Raw genomic sequence first — 14,798 nt, forward strand, 5'->3', positions numbered from 1 at the left:
GGTTTCACTAGCACAATATACCCATGACTCTTAACTTCTGGGAAGAATCTGCTTAGAATATATGGATGCAGAACACCAATACCATTGGTTTTGTGTTCAAAACCACAAAAAATTCAAGGATGCAGCAGTGGAGGTTCAATAACAGAAAACCTCTGGAAAATGCAACAGAACTAGCAATCATCAAGTACTGAAAGCATATGTAGCTTTCATTTATCATTCTTGACGATTCTCTGTTAACTAAGGTAGCTTCATCCTAAGCAGAGTCGTATTTGGTGCTGTCCAAATTGTTTGATGTTACATTGACCATGAAGTGTTTTTCAACAGTAGCTAGAGCAACTGAGCACCACAATGCTAAAATCTGCTGGCATGCTCCTTCTCCTGACACTGTCTTAAACAACCAACCAGAGTTTTCTGAAGGTCATTTGTAGTGGTCTTCTCCAAGTAGTAGCTTGCATTCTAGGTAGTTTGTTTACTGCAGTGTCCAAAGCCTGCAAAATGTAATTCATTTAGAAATACTTGATAGCCAAATTGGTACCTGCTTTCTTTGGATGATGCCTAACTATCAGTGGAACAGGAACGCAGTGAATGACATCTTGGCAATCTTCCCTGCATGCTCTCCTCTCACGTGCCATCCTCACAGCCAATTGGAAGGACCTTATTTATCCAGCCAGCCTTATTCTGTGCAGAACTTCCTTGTAGTAAAGATCTTTCTCTTGCACACTGCGGTATCTTACATCTATATAATGTGCTTACAGAAATAACCATCTTTGGCATACTGCTTCTGCTATGAGTATTTGAATATTTTTGTCCTAGAGGCAAATTTGTGGAATTTTCTAGAATATCAAACTGCAGCTATGCAATTAATACATGAGAATATTTTGAAACATGCATGAAGAATTTATTTTTTTTTTGTGCATGTATGTGTCTTAGAGCAGAAAAAAGCATTCAAAAGTTAAATAGCTTATCATATTCTAAAGGCTTCTGGCACTTTTTGGGGGACATATGCCAAGTTGTTTCTTAACCTAGGAAGCTTGCCCATAGCTAACCCTGGCATTTGCTGGCTAGTTGACTTTAGTGAAAACAAGTTACTGTGTAGTAGATTTTAATAACAGAAGATGTGTTTTGTCACTTCATGAGTACTCTGTGATCTGTCTTCCAGTGACTGTATGACATGCACAGTTTTGACATGTTTGTGCTTTGTGCTGGAAAGTGACTTAAGAAGTTAGATTGCTGGTATTACACAGGCTGGTTTTAAATCCAATTTTCAGGGGCCAGGTTGGATGTTATGGCTGTTAAGTTTAACATCTTGGCCCAAAATTTTACCATTCTAATATTTTTACATGATTAAACCACTGCTGAGTAGATACACCTAATGACTGATCCCTCATTGTGATCTGCTTTGAAGTACGTAAATATTGCACCATGAACTTTGAGGGAATAACAGGCTTGTATAAATAAAATGGATCCTTTTTCCCTTTCATTGTGTACCTTTTATCAATATGATCCATTATGCACTTTTTCAAATTCTTAATGAAGTGCAGGTATCGGGAATGTTTCTGCATGAGAGACCATTTGCTCATGACAATTAATTTCTAGCACTTCCAGTTTGGTCTTTAATTTTATACCCAACTTTTCTCTCACCCAAGACAAGAGATGATGCAATAATTACCTATTTTTTCCCACCCTCCAGATCTGTCTGGTGATGGTGGTGGTTGATGTTCCCCACTCCACTCTGAACAACCTCCCAACAAAACAAAACAAGAAAGAGTCCATTGGTTATCATTATTTATCAACCTTTGATGAAGAGGGTAAAGGCACCATTTGTTCTTTCAAAAAGTGATTTGAGGTAAATGTATTTCAGTCTCATGTTAGTGTTAATAAGTTTACTGAGAACATGATAAATAAACTAATATGAAAGTTCTATTTCTAAAAATGTTCATTCAGTACTGAGAAGTTAGATTCTAGGGCCACTCATCTTACTGCCGTATATATTTTTTTCCCAACACAGAAACAAATAATTTTTTTGTTATTAATAAGTATTTTGACATCACTTTCTTATGTTTCTTTTCCTGTTCTCCTTTCCTGCCTTCTTTTTTCCACTTTTTCTTCCCTGATGCTGACAATTCCATGAAGCAAAGGAATAAACTTTTTTTCTGCTTTTGTTTATGCTAGAAATCTAGCAGTAAGTATTGGTGCAGCTTTAAATGTTACTTCACTGCTGAAACCATAACAAACTTCCTCCTAGATAACACTTTCAGAAGTTTAAAATGAAATTTTCCCCACCAAGTGTGAATTACAGCAGTTATTCAATTAAGAAGAAAAGCATCAATTAATCTCTGTGTATTAAAAAAGAATGTGCAGTTGGGGATTTTACTGTTTACAGAAGTCTGGTCCTCAGCATATCTCATAAAAGCATTAGCAAGCAAATCAGTCAGTTATGATTGAGTGTTATTTTCTAAATTTATTCATATTTATCATATGCAAAACTAAAATAATCAACTAGCTAAAGTTAAATTTACATTTTTAACAAAGTCAGTCTAATGACTGATCAGCTGATTATCCTATTTAACATTGGGACCACGGCATTCAAATCTGTTAGGATCAACGTTAGGATTACAAAGCTTCCAACTGCTTAAATTTGAAGGTAAAATAAGTAGTATTTCCAATTCCAGTACCACTGCTACATATCAGTCCTCTTCCTGTAATAATTGGGAGTATTAATTGCTTTCCTCTCTGTTGCCTTAGACTTGGCATGCTCTGCTTTTTTGTAGACAGTGCACATGCCAAGTCTGGCCAGCATGAGACAGTTACAAGAAGTTCAAATTAGATAGAGCAGAATTTTAAGAAATATAGTCATTAAATGTCTGAAGCATTTGAACTGGGATTTTGTTTTGGTGACATTACATAAATGTTTGTTGTAAATAAAATATTTATTAGTAACTTTCAGTAAATAAAGCTACTTTTATTCTAAGCTAAATGTTCTTGTGAGAAATATGTCAAACTCACATGATCAATTTATGAAGCAGCTCATGTGATTAAATCTTACAAGCTTATCTATGTTTTTCTCCTTCCAAATATTTGCAGTGTTTGCAGAGCAGCTGAATGTGTGATTATTTTTTTTCTTTTAATCTGAATAAACTGAGAAAAAAAGTAAATCAGAGTCATAAGGAGAAATTTGTTTGGAATATTTTTTTTTTCATAAAGAATATAATTTCTAGATTTAGTAGCTAGTTGTGGTCTGGAAGTATTATACTGTGATCTACTCCTGTCACTGTTCGGACTAACATTTTTTTTTTTTTTCATCATGTAGGAAGAAGTAACAGTCCATCTTTGCAAAATATGCAGAGAATTGGATGTTTTTCATCTCAGCCACTTGCAGTGACCCTAGACAAGCAACTTTCCCTTAGTGTGTCCTTGATTCTCCAAAGTGTGTAACAGATTCTCACAAGGTAATAGTTCAATTAAATTTTATAAAGCACCTTCAGAATACCAAAAATAGTTTGAATTAAGTTCAGTTATTTTCAGAGAGGTTGCAAGAGCCATTGTATGGTTCTGAATTTATTTCCTAGTTATTTTCATACAACTCTGCTGAACATACACATTTTAGAAAAGGTGCAACTGTTTTTTGTTTGTCCATATATTATTTTTCTTCTTCTCCTCCACCTTTTCTTTCAGAGTATTAGCCCTGAGAAATGCTAATTTTGCATCTAATTAATTCTACTTAATTGTTACTGTTGCTAAACTGCATCTGGTTAAAATGTCTTTAAAGCCTTTGATATAGGTCAAAAGAATATGGCTTGTTTTCCCATATTTTTATTTAGTATGCAGAAACAGCTGCTGTTTTGTATTAAAAACATTGGTTCATTGAGTTTGGGTTTTTTTCTTAAGTAGGCATTTGTAAGACAGTGTATCTGTTGAGTAAGCTTTTGTTATTATTTTAGTCTCTTTATTTATAAAAAGTGTCCTGCCTTTTTAATTATTGAACTTTAGCATATACATCAAGTACAAAAAATGCTACAGTGGCATATTGGAGACAGAGGTCTGAACTGCTTTATAGCTGCTTTTATTAGTATATTGTTTAGTGTGCAGAGAGTGACATGGAAACCAAGAAACTCTTCATCAGTGCTCTGCACTGTTTTTCACTTAGCCTTTAATTTGAATGTAACCTTTCAGTATACAATAATTGGGCTTTTACTTATAACATTTTTTTAACATCTCTATGCAAACTGAATCCATTTCTGCTTCAGGAAATGTACCTGTAATGTTGCATGTTTGATTCTCAATTCACTAGTGGCTGTAAAATAGTGTATATATCTGGAAGAGAGAAAAAGAGGGAGAGAGGTAGGAGTGGTGATGAGTTTCTGCTGTCCTAAGACAATTTTTTTCATTAAGACCATTTCCAAGGGCAGTTTGTCTCCCCAATCTTTCAGCCAGTACAACTGATATGTATATCATGTTGTTATATACTACCTTCTGGGTTTTGTTCTGTTTTTTTTCTCAGCACTCTACTACTAACCTCACTTAAATAAATGGCTGTATCTACAGTTGCTGTTACTCTTTCCCAGAAAGTATTTAATACCACACACACACACACACTTCTCTCACAATCTGAGCGTTTTGTTTACATGAGAAATAGTCATGCCAGTTTTATTGATTTCATAAGGATTTCATAGTGTAATAGCTTCACATAAGTCTGTTAGTATGTAGTATATGCTAAACAGGAAACTCCTCCTTTTTAAAATATTGTAACAGAGAAGTAGTCTGTATTTATGGTCATTAGAGAATGTTTGAAATTTCCATACATGTGCTTTCAGACCACAGTATGTAAACCAAGTGATACTTTTCTTGGTATTCCTTTATTTTCAAATTTCAGTTGCCACAGTTTCTTTTATTTCCTTTCTGTACTCAAGCCTGACAGAGAATACCTCAGTATAAATGTACTGACAAAACTGGTCCTACTAACACCCTTACCATTAGCAGTGTTTTAGTCACTTAAATATATGTTCGTTTCAAGGGAGATCTTCCGCATTGCTTTCTGTAACATCTTGTCTGCTTTTTGCGGCAGTCCCAATCATGATCCTTTCCTCTAAAGATAAGTCATTTTTCACCCCGCTCTCAGAAATTTGCAAACACAAACTTGCTTTTGTTGTAAGACTGGCTTCCCTCCTGTCCAAAATCAGGTCGTTTAATAGCAAGAGTTGGCAGCACTGCAGTCTTATACATTCAGGATTTTGAAAATTACAAAGGTTCTCCTCTTTTGAAGTTCCGTATTTATTAATCAGACAGAAAGCCATTTTGGCCAAAGTTACTTCATGATTTGGGTGAACTGAAAAATCAGATTTGGCATAATTTGAAATGGGCAAATCCGTATTTCTTATTAGGATAAAATCTTTTATATTGATGCATGACAAATGAATTGCTAATGTAAATTGTAATATTTTTGCTGGTTTTGGGTCAAGAATTTATGAATAAACCGCAATGCAGTATAATATACGTTGCAGAGACAAAAAATCCACTCTGTTCAAAAAAATTCATCCAATCCATTTTATAAATACATTCCATGATATCTGCATTTATGTTGTTCATATAAATAGCGCTATTATCTTTATTTTTTTCTGTATGAAGGTACAGAGTAATCTAGGTCCTACAAGTCAAACTTTATTTACTTGAATAATTTTTAAGAAAACAGATGGTGTCCTACACTTAACTAGATTATTTCTTTTTTTGTCTATCAGTTATCCCAGAATTGTAATTGATCCTGTTAAGGACTCCATAAAATTTCACAATTTATTCTCAGTATTATTGAGCAGAATCTCTACTGAATTTTAGACATGAGAAGAAAACTTGCAAGGGGGACAGAAAAGGGGTCACGATCTGAAGTAGTAGTGCATGGAATCCCTGGAATGATGAAGCAAATGAGCACAGCTCATACTGCTGTTCCAAGGCACGGGATGGTGTGGATTAAAGAATAGGGGATTTGAGGGGGTGCGGGAGGAGGAACTGAAGAATACAGAGTTCTGGGCCTATATACTATGCCATAAACACATTCAGTTCATATATCTAAACAGTCGGGAAAAAATTTCATTCTTTTGAGTTCAAAACTGGCCATGCAAATATGAGTAGACAATGAATTGTTGAATTATGGATCTGAATTTATTGAGAATTCAAAGTATTAATTTTAAGTTGAAAATATGAAATCTTATATCCCTGTTATACTGAAGTGTCAGCTCTGATGTGCAATGTTAAGACAAGAAATTAAAGAAAATAAAAGATGGAAACACCTGTTCAGGGATGAGTATTTGCTGTGGGCTTGAAAGAAAAGGAAAATGGAGCTGGCTTATGCAGGATGGCTTTTTGGTTTTTAGTTCTTCAGGTTCAAATAGACTGGTAACAACTGCTTTGGCAGCAAGCTGATACCTTTCCTACTCCCCTTTTTGCATCATACAATTCATGTTTTCCTCATGTACCTCTAGGAGATTACCCATACATCTTTATGAAGGTTTTTCTGACAATAATACAGGAAAATATTCATCCTTTGAGAGAAGAGCGCAAAGAATCGCAAGCATTCAATTGGCCAGCCTATATCCTCATTGTTAGCCCTTAGAACTCAGTTTAGACTTGGGTTTCCAGACATCAAAGCCAGTCAGTACCTTTCCAATTCAGACATTGCTTCTGAGAACATTGTTATTAAAGTGTTTTATTTGATGATTAGCTATGATTTCTGGTGATACTTTTCCAAATAAAGGAGCAGCCTGAACAGGAGGCTGTTACTCATTCCTTTGTTCCATGGAGGACTTCACTTGTACGAGCCTTCCACACTCAAACTGAGACTAAAACAAGTGATAATCATACCAGTTCCACTCAACAGCTTGGGTTATTGACTGGAATTTAACAGTTTATAAAAGCTCCTGAAAGGTTTAAGCAACAGCTATCTCTGCTTACCATCCACAAAGTCACAGATTAAGAAATTAAACGGTAGCTGAAAGTAAGGATTGTTTCATCTAAAGCAGGGTCAGTTTGCATACTAGACGTAGTGAATAGCTTTCAACTCTCATTAGTGTATCAATTTAGCAAATATATGACTTCCAACCTTTAATGTTCCTTTAAAAACTGAATGGTTTCAAGTTCCCTTCTGAATACATTCCTACATAAGCTCTTACCACTTGCTTCATACAAATCTATACTAGTATTCTATATAGGGTAAATGAAGCAGAAGGCAGGTTGCATTTATCCTATGACAGGATGAAAAGCTGATTACGCAGATGAGTGCAGATGAAGTGGAAACCTCTCGGAGATTAGGTTTTGCTCTCAGTGTGCCCTACATTGCAGCCTGACATAATCATTTCATGTTGGTTGCTTTTTGTGAACTCTGTCTCCATACAAACCATGTGCTTGCAAAAAAGGAAGTTACTAACAAAGTAATTGCTAATCTTTCTTTGAAAATACTAAACATCAGAAGAGAAAGCCTTACTTTCAGCCAGGGTTTTTTCCATTCCCTAGTCTGCAGGCATGTCTCAATATGCAGAGTATGAGCTAGTATTTATGTATAGGCAACCAGTTGGTGGTCAGAAAATTTCAGGTAAAAAGGAGAAAACTCAATTTGTTAAGATTTCAAAAGGAAACAATTCTATGAGTGCTTCCTAAAGTGGTAGGAATCTGACGATCCCCAGTGTTTCAAATAGAGGTGGATGATTTCTGTTTAAGTAAGATCACATTTATTTATGAAAAATCTGCACAGTGAGCTAATAAAGAATTTAATAAACAGACCGCATATTAATGAAGCTCAGCAGGACCAAATGTGACATTTTCAGGAGGCTGTAAGTTACAGTGAGAAAAGGTATTTCATTGCAATGTTTCAATATTGAGAAGGGTCTTAAACACCAATGGGAATCACAAGACCATTTCTTTCTCACAGTCGTGTCCATTACTAGAAATATTTTAACTTTAATTCTGTTACTTCTGAATTGTCTCTGTTCTTTTCACCTAAGTTGTTCCAAAGGCCTTTTCCTTCCTTTATGGTGCCTTCCAGAGTGGAGTACTTTCAATGAAGATCAGCAGGAAGGTAACTTGTAGAAAAATAATGTTCAGACCAATAAACTAGGTCCTTTTCCTGCTCCACCTAAAATTCTATCCCTCGACATATCTAGGTATTTTATGAGGTAGCTTAGGACACCAGCTTGTGTTGTGATTTACCTCCTCGGGCCGTGTTAGGAGTGACGGGTGGGCTTCCTTGTCCTCTCCTGCTGCAGTTTGGAGCTGTGCCTGCTTTGCTTAAGGGCCGTACCGCAGTTACTGTGGTGAGCGGTGGCTGTGTGATTGGCAGCGATGCTCTTCCAGGAGGAGACCAGATTTGATGGATGATGCAAAAACAGTTTATGACAGAAATAAGCCGGCTGAAGCCTCGGTGTGTTGGCTCCCCGGAAGCCCACACTTTGCTGGAAAATCTGTTTTCTGACAAGTCAAGCGGCAAGACCAAACGGCACAGCGACGGCCCTTCCAGCGAGCCGGGCAACACCCCCGGCCCCCAGCCCTTGGCCGCCGGCCCCGCACGCATGCAGTCCCGGCGGGGCCGGGGGGCTGCGCCGACCCCCCAACCTCCGCCTGTGCCCCCCCCCTCCGCCTGCCTCCGCTCCGCCGCCGCGGGGAAGCGGCGCAGCCCGAGGATTGGTCGCTTGCCCTGTCAGTCCTGTCCTGTCACCTCCCCCACCGGGAGGGACCGGCGAGGCGCGCGCACAGCGAGGGGCTCCGGGGCTGGGAATGCGCCGAGCGGCGGCGGGGGGGGCGGCGGTCACCGAGGGGCGGGGGCCGGGGCTGGCACGGGGCGGCCGCGGCCGTGGCCGTGGCCGTGCAGCCGCTCAGCACCCCGTGCCCAACCCTGCACCTGAGAGAGCAGCAAGAGCATCCCAGCGCCGGGCTCCGCTCCCCGCCAGGTAAGGGATACGCGCCCTTCGCTCGCTTGGCTGCCGCGCTGCCCATCCGCCCGTTCCCTGCAGGGGCTTCTGTCGCAATCGGATGGATTAAAATATAAAACCACTAACTCAAGACTGCGGAGAAGAGATCTATTTAGCCCTCATTAGCATCTCGTCTGCTCGCTCGCTGTTTATTTATAAATAGCTTCTGGGGGATCATAGAAGCTGGGATCTCTTAGTTTCTCGTGCGGTCCTAAAAAAGTCCGTAGCTTTCCTCCCTTCTCCTTTCCTGTCGGGGCTATTAATGTAAATTATTACCGGATTACTGCCCCTGCCCCAAAATGACTCTCTACAAATTGAGCTCTTCTAGTCTAATGTGGGATAGGTACAGTGAAGGGGGGAATGTAGCTTGTTATAATTCTGTAGTTTTTGATGGATACAAATATCTTCATGCACCCAGGGGGGCAGATGAGTGGAAAACATGTGATTAATATTTGCAGCGTTCAGACAATCTGATACTTTATGTTGTAAAGCTTATGGGAGTCACCATTGCAGATGAGGCTACTGAACTGTTACCCTGAGTTAGAATGCATTTCTATAGGGACATCTGCAAATATCTTTTCTACGTAGGAAAAGGACACATACTAACATTCTGGAGAAGCCCTTGCTGTTTTTCACAGTCTCCTTTCTTCAGCTGCAGTATTAAATTGCATTATGATACAACTGACAGAGAGTTGGTCTGGGAACTGTATATACTTAGTCCTTCTGGCTGTCCCACTGTCTTGTCTTGTGATACTTGTTTTCTCAAGAGTGTAGCAGGAGTCATAATGGCTCCTTACTTTCTTGGAGCTTCACGGGAAATTAATCAATATTAAAAAATTGCTGAGAAAGTATAGAGAAGTTTTGATTATGTTCCTAATTTTAGTTATTTATTTCTATCCATCCTTTGAATTGTTCATGATGGTTTTACATGTTGAAATGTCTTGTGCAAGTGTAAAACCATTATGTACACATTTAAAGATATTTCTACAAGTTTGTCAGTAGTATTACTATGAAGTTCAGGCAAATCACTTACACATAATGTTCTGAAACTTTCACCTTCCAGGTAGCTTGGCCTGTGCTTGCAGGTGAATTTACTTGTTTGGGTAAGTTTCAGCAGAAACAGTTCAGTCACTTTGGATTAAATGGAGAGTGGAAGGGAGAAAGAAGAAATGCTTTCTGTATTACTAAAAAAAGAAACTGTCAACCCATAACATCATTAACTTAATTTGAAGAACTGTAGGCAGAATATCTAGGGATAGAGAGTTGCAGTTTGGTATGAAATCAAACCATCTTGTGAAGTGTCTTTTTAACGGTGGAAATGAATTTTGACTTGAGTGCAACCCATCACATTAAAAGTCAAGTGCCATGAAGATGCATGTTCCCTTGTGGTTTTTTATAGATGTGTGTGTAAGGTATATAGCTACATGGGCATGTGTGACTTAATCATGTGGTAACTAGTAAACAACAAGTGAATGTTTCCCTAATATTTTGCATCTTGTTAGGATAAGACTGAAGTAGAGGCATGGGTAAAAGTATATTGTCTCTGTAGAGGTTTTCTTACATGAACAGGTATTTCCAGAAGATTTGAAATTTTCCTTTGAATTTCTGTTTTCAGTTTTTTGTATCTGTAGAGTGTACAGGTCCACCTATCAATCCTTGTTCACTTAATTTAAAATAAACCATCAATACTTTTAAAAGAAGAAAATAATGTGTTACTAGAAGATGATGACAAATTAGAGAAAATCTCAATCTGAGAAAGTTTAGCAACTAAAAGACCTTTTCCTTTTGTGGAAGCTATAGGCAAATATCAAATAGAAAACTGAGAAATGGATGCTTTTCAAAATAAATGCCAAGGTAATGAATTTCAACTTTATACTAACTGTTGTCAGGATATAAAAATATGGTGGAGACAGTTCTGTCTGGGATATGAAGAACTACTGTTGTTTTTTTTGGAGGGGAGGTTGGTTTTGTTTTGTTTTTAATTAGAAGACTAATATCCCACTTTTTCTCTGGCAGAAAAAAAGATTATTTTTCCACTTTATTTAAGAACAACTCTTGATGATTTGTCTATGTCAAGAAGCATGTAATCTTGCGCCTTTACAATATCATTTAACAAGGTGATACTTTCTGAAGCTTTAATCCTGCTTTAACTTGCACACCTAAAATGTTTGATAGTGGAACCAAAAGTCAAAAGCAGCCTTTGTAGATGACCCTAAATGATACTCTCTAGAGAGTAGTCAAGAGTAGGAAAAGGAAGGCAAGAACAATCATAGAGATCTTCGTTAAAGCTCTAGGGTGAGACGGCTTTCTGCTCTTTACTGTAGTATTTAAGAACTGAATGAGAATAAAATTTCCATGTGCCTCTGTGTTGCTGTTTTCAAAAATTAGTTTGCATCCCTTTCTCCACCCAGTCTTCCTGGCATCTGAGAATGTTTGCCAGCTTTTAATTTTGCTTTAGCTATTTTGGCATGAAATAAATTCTTCTAGCTTTGATCTCATATGGCTTTTAAAATATATAATCTGAATGTATATTCCATTAGCTTTTAGGTGTCATGAGTACCACCAAAAAGGCAGGAAATTGTCCATCATGGAGTGACCAAATAGATACAACTCAATGGAATCTGAACCTCAACTGAGTAGAAATTGTTTTTACCATTTCAGCATGTTTTATATATTTATACATTATTCCTTTACATCCAACACCTCTTTTTATTATTAATAATCATATCTCGCTGCTATTGTCAGTAGTTGTGACCATCCATGTTTATTTGCACATACTTGGAGACAGTAAGAGCAAAGATGGCATTAATATTTTAATGCCCAAGCACAAGTCAGTCCTTGTGATTTTTGTTGATTTTTTGGATCTGATTGTACTCCTAATGATCTGTTTAGTTCAGCCTTCCTCTATGACAGTGGAGCCTCTAGAGCCTAGAGCTGCCTTCAAGAGGGAACCTGAGGGAGGTTTTTTTTCTTTTTGCCATGATCATTTAAAGCCTTATGCAATTTCATAACATCTCCCCAGATTAACATTTGTGAATTTGCTTCCCTGTAAGTGTTGCCAGAGTAGAGATACAGTATGTATAGTGAGTCGTACCACTCTGCTCGAGAACAGGGAAAGTGCACAAAATGTGCTACATGAATTCTTATCCAAGTAACTGTCTACTAGTCATGCAGATACTGCTGTTTTTTCCCTTTCCATGGAAGGTTGAACCTCTAATCATTAGTTTGGACATTGTTTGATTTTAAATCCAGTTCTATGTGGTGATAATGGAGGGCTTAGTATCTCCACAAGACCATATATATTTTGTTGAGTTGGGCCCTTAGAAAGTTACGTAAGACCTGTAAATTCCTAATATTGAATTGCTTCTGTCCTCCAGTTAAAGAGTCATTAAATCTTATGAATTATTTTAAATGGTATTACGAAATCTTGAAGTAAAATTAGTATTTATTACATCAAGATTTATGTTGACATTTTTCTCAAAGCCATTCTTTTTATCCTGAAGTATTTTAAGCTTATTACATGAAATACTGCTTCTTCATATTTTAATCTTCTTGCTTTTTTCCTATAAGGGTTGTCTTGTTGCTAAAATTAGAACCCCCTTGGGGATCTATGCAACCTGTTCTATCTTAAAGCAGTTTGAGTTTTATACATATTTTTAAACATTATTATTGGTAGAAGTGCATTTGCCTGTTGACAGACTTGCTGAATTTAATAAAAATTCCATGTACGGTTTTCCATGATAGGGCACAGGCCAAAAATATCACAATGATTTATAAGCAATGAACCATTTTCAAGACTTTTTTTGACGTTAATTGATATGCACTTAGGACAGATAAAACAGACTAAATGTTGTATGTATAAAAACCAATGCTTAATATACCTATTTGTTTAACAGGCCTTTGGAAACCCTGTAATCTCTCCTCTCAGATGGATAGCAATCGGGTTTATACTTTTTTGTTAGTTATAGTCATATGTCAAAACCATTTAGCTATGTATGAAATGCTGCTAGCAAAAAGTTGCACTGAAGAAAACAAATGCAATTATTGTTCTCTGCTTCTACACTTACTTTTTTGAAGTGTTAATATGATCATCCCATTTCATCCAGTACAGCCAAGGTTTTCAAAACTTCAATGATAAATATAATTTTTGAAGAAACCCAAAATTTCTTAAGACTAAAGTAATTCCAAGATCACTAAAGTTTAGGAAGGGGGAAAATTAAAAAGCTTTCTGAGTTTATTCTCGAAGTATGCATAGTTAAAAATAGGTTTGTTGATTTATTAAATACATTATTTCAGAATTTTTCTTGATTCCTAAGAGCTTAATGTGGGACAGCATCTTTGACCTTTCATTGCAAAAAGATATATTCAAAGCTTGCTGGATTTTATGGAGGCGTTCTTCTAAAGGTGTAAAATGTTAACACAGGTTTTTTTAATTGCTGTTTTTCTTTTAAATTCCATTTCTCTTCTGTCTTCTTCACTACTGAAGCTTCGTTAGCATTTACACCTCCTTTTGCGGTTGATCCAAACCTTTCCTTGCTCATGAAATAGCTGAAGGATTTGCTGTAACATAGCCTTTCAGTTTTCTTCTCCTTTGCTTTCTTTAGATACTGTATTGGGTTTAAAGTTCAGAATATATGGGTATGCCAGATGTGTCTCTGACAGTGATGTTTGGTGAAAGACCTTTGGTCTGAAGGGCTGTGTACTAAATGCTTCATTTAAATATTGTCACGACACTAACAAGCATGGACATGCAATAATTAAATAAATAAAAATCTGATGTCTTGGTTTAGTGAAACTAAAGATGCTAAACAATACAAACCAGAACAAGATGCAGCTTTTGCCTGAAGAGTTTGCTGTCCAGACAAGCAAAATTAAAACTTTTGGATAAAGATTAACGGAAGACAATTCTTTTATTTAAAAATATTTAATTCATGTTGTTGTTCTGTAGAAATATCCTGTACTTGCTTCCAGAAGTGGAAACAAGCTACTGTGTATCCTGTAGGATGTACCCACTGATAAACTATTAAATAAGAAATGATTTATTTTGGGGGGATTATTTATCTAGGTTAAAACTGAGAAAAAGTCATGTGCACAGTTTACAACCCAAGTCTAAAGTGTACAAATACAGTCTTGAAGGTTTATATTATTTTTTTCACTATCAATGCAAAGTTTTTTGTTTTACTTTTCCTGATAATATATTATGTTTCTGTTGAAATATGTGAAGATTACATTTTAGACATGTGAATAGAGGTCTGTACAAGCTGTTTTGGACTAATATGGTGCTTTTTTGTTTATTACTTGAAAATCAGCTGACTATTAACTAGTACAGCTTTTCATTAAGACCTCTGTATCCTGAGGCAAAAGATCTTTCTTCTTGCCTGTAATTATTTTTACATCACTACATGAGTTCAGCTGAATATTAGCCACATGCCGCTATACACCTATCCAGGAATAATTTTCAATTTTAAGATATAAGATATCATTGTGAGTGTTCATCTTAGGTACAGAAAGTTGTAGGGGAGGGTCATTTGTTTGAATAAGGTATATGTATTACATAATTAATAAATCACAGAATGCTGTGTGTTGAGGTTGTTGAGGAATAAACCTTGTCTTTATTTTAAGATAGATGAAATAATTCTAACATTAATTTTAATTTGCAGATTTGGCAAAATACTCTTTTCTTACCAGAAGAGTTTGGGGTATTGTTGGTTTCTTTGCTTGTTCGTAAGTATCTTTTGAATCCCTTTGAATCATAATAGTTTTTGCATGTATGCTCAAGATATGGTGAAAGCGTAAGTCAAGTCGCAATGATAATACTGTACCTCCTACTTTAGCCCTTCTGAATTT

General features: G+C 36.7%; 1 protein-coding gene across 1 annotated transcript in view; it reads left to right on the forward strand.

The window, feature by feature from the left end:
* The first annotated feature begins 8,847 nt into the window (after positions 1–8,847).
* Positions 8,848–14,798, forward strand: part of FMN1 (formin 1) — a 209,218-nt gene continuing 203,267 nt past the window's right edge. Inside the window, exon 1 of the mRNA XM_074824482.1 lies at positions 8,848–8,930. The gene's annotated coding sequence lies outside the window, so the exon portion shown is untranslated. The remainder of the gene's footprint in view (positions 8,931–14,798) is intronic.

Source organism: Strix aluco, chromosome 4, assembly GCF_031877795.1.
Source record: "Strix aluco isolate bStrAlu1 chromosome 4, bStrAlu1.hap1, whole genome shotgun sequence".
NCBI lineage: Eukaryota > Metazoa > Chordata > Aves > Strigiformes > Strigidae > Strix > Strix aluco.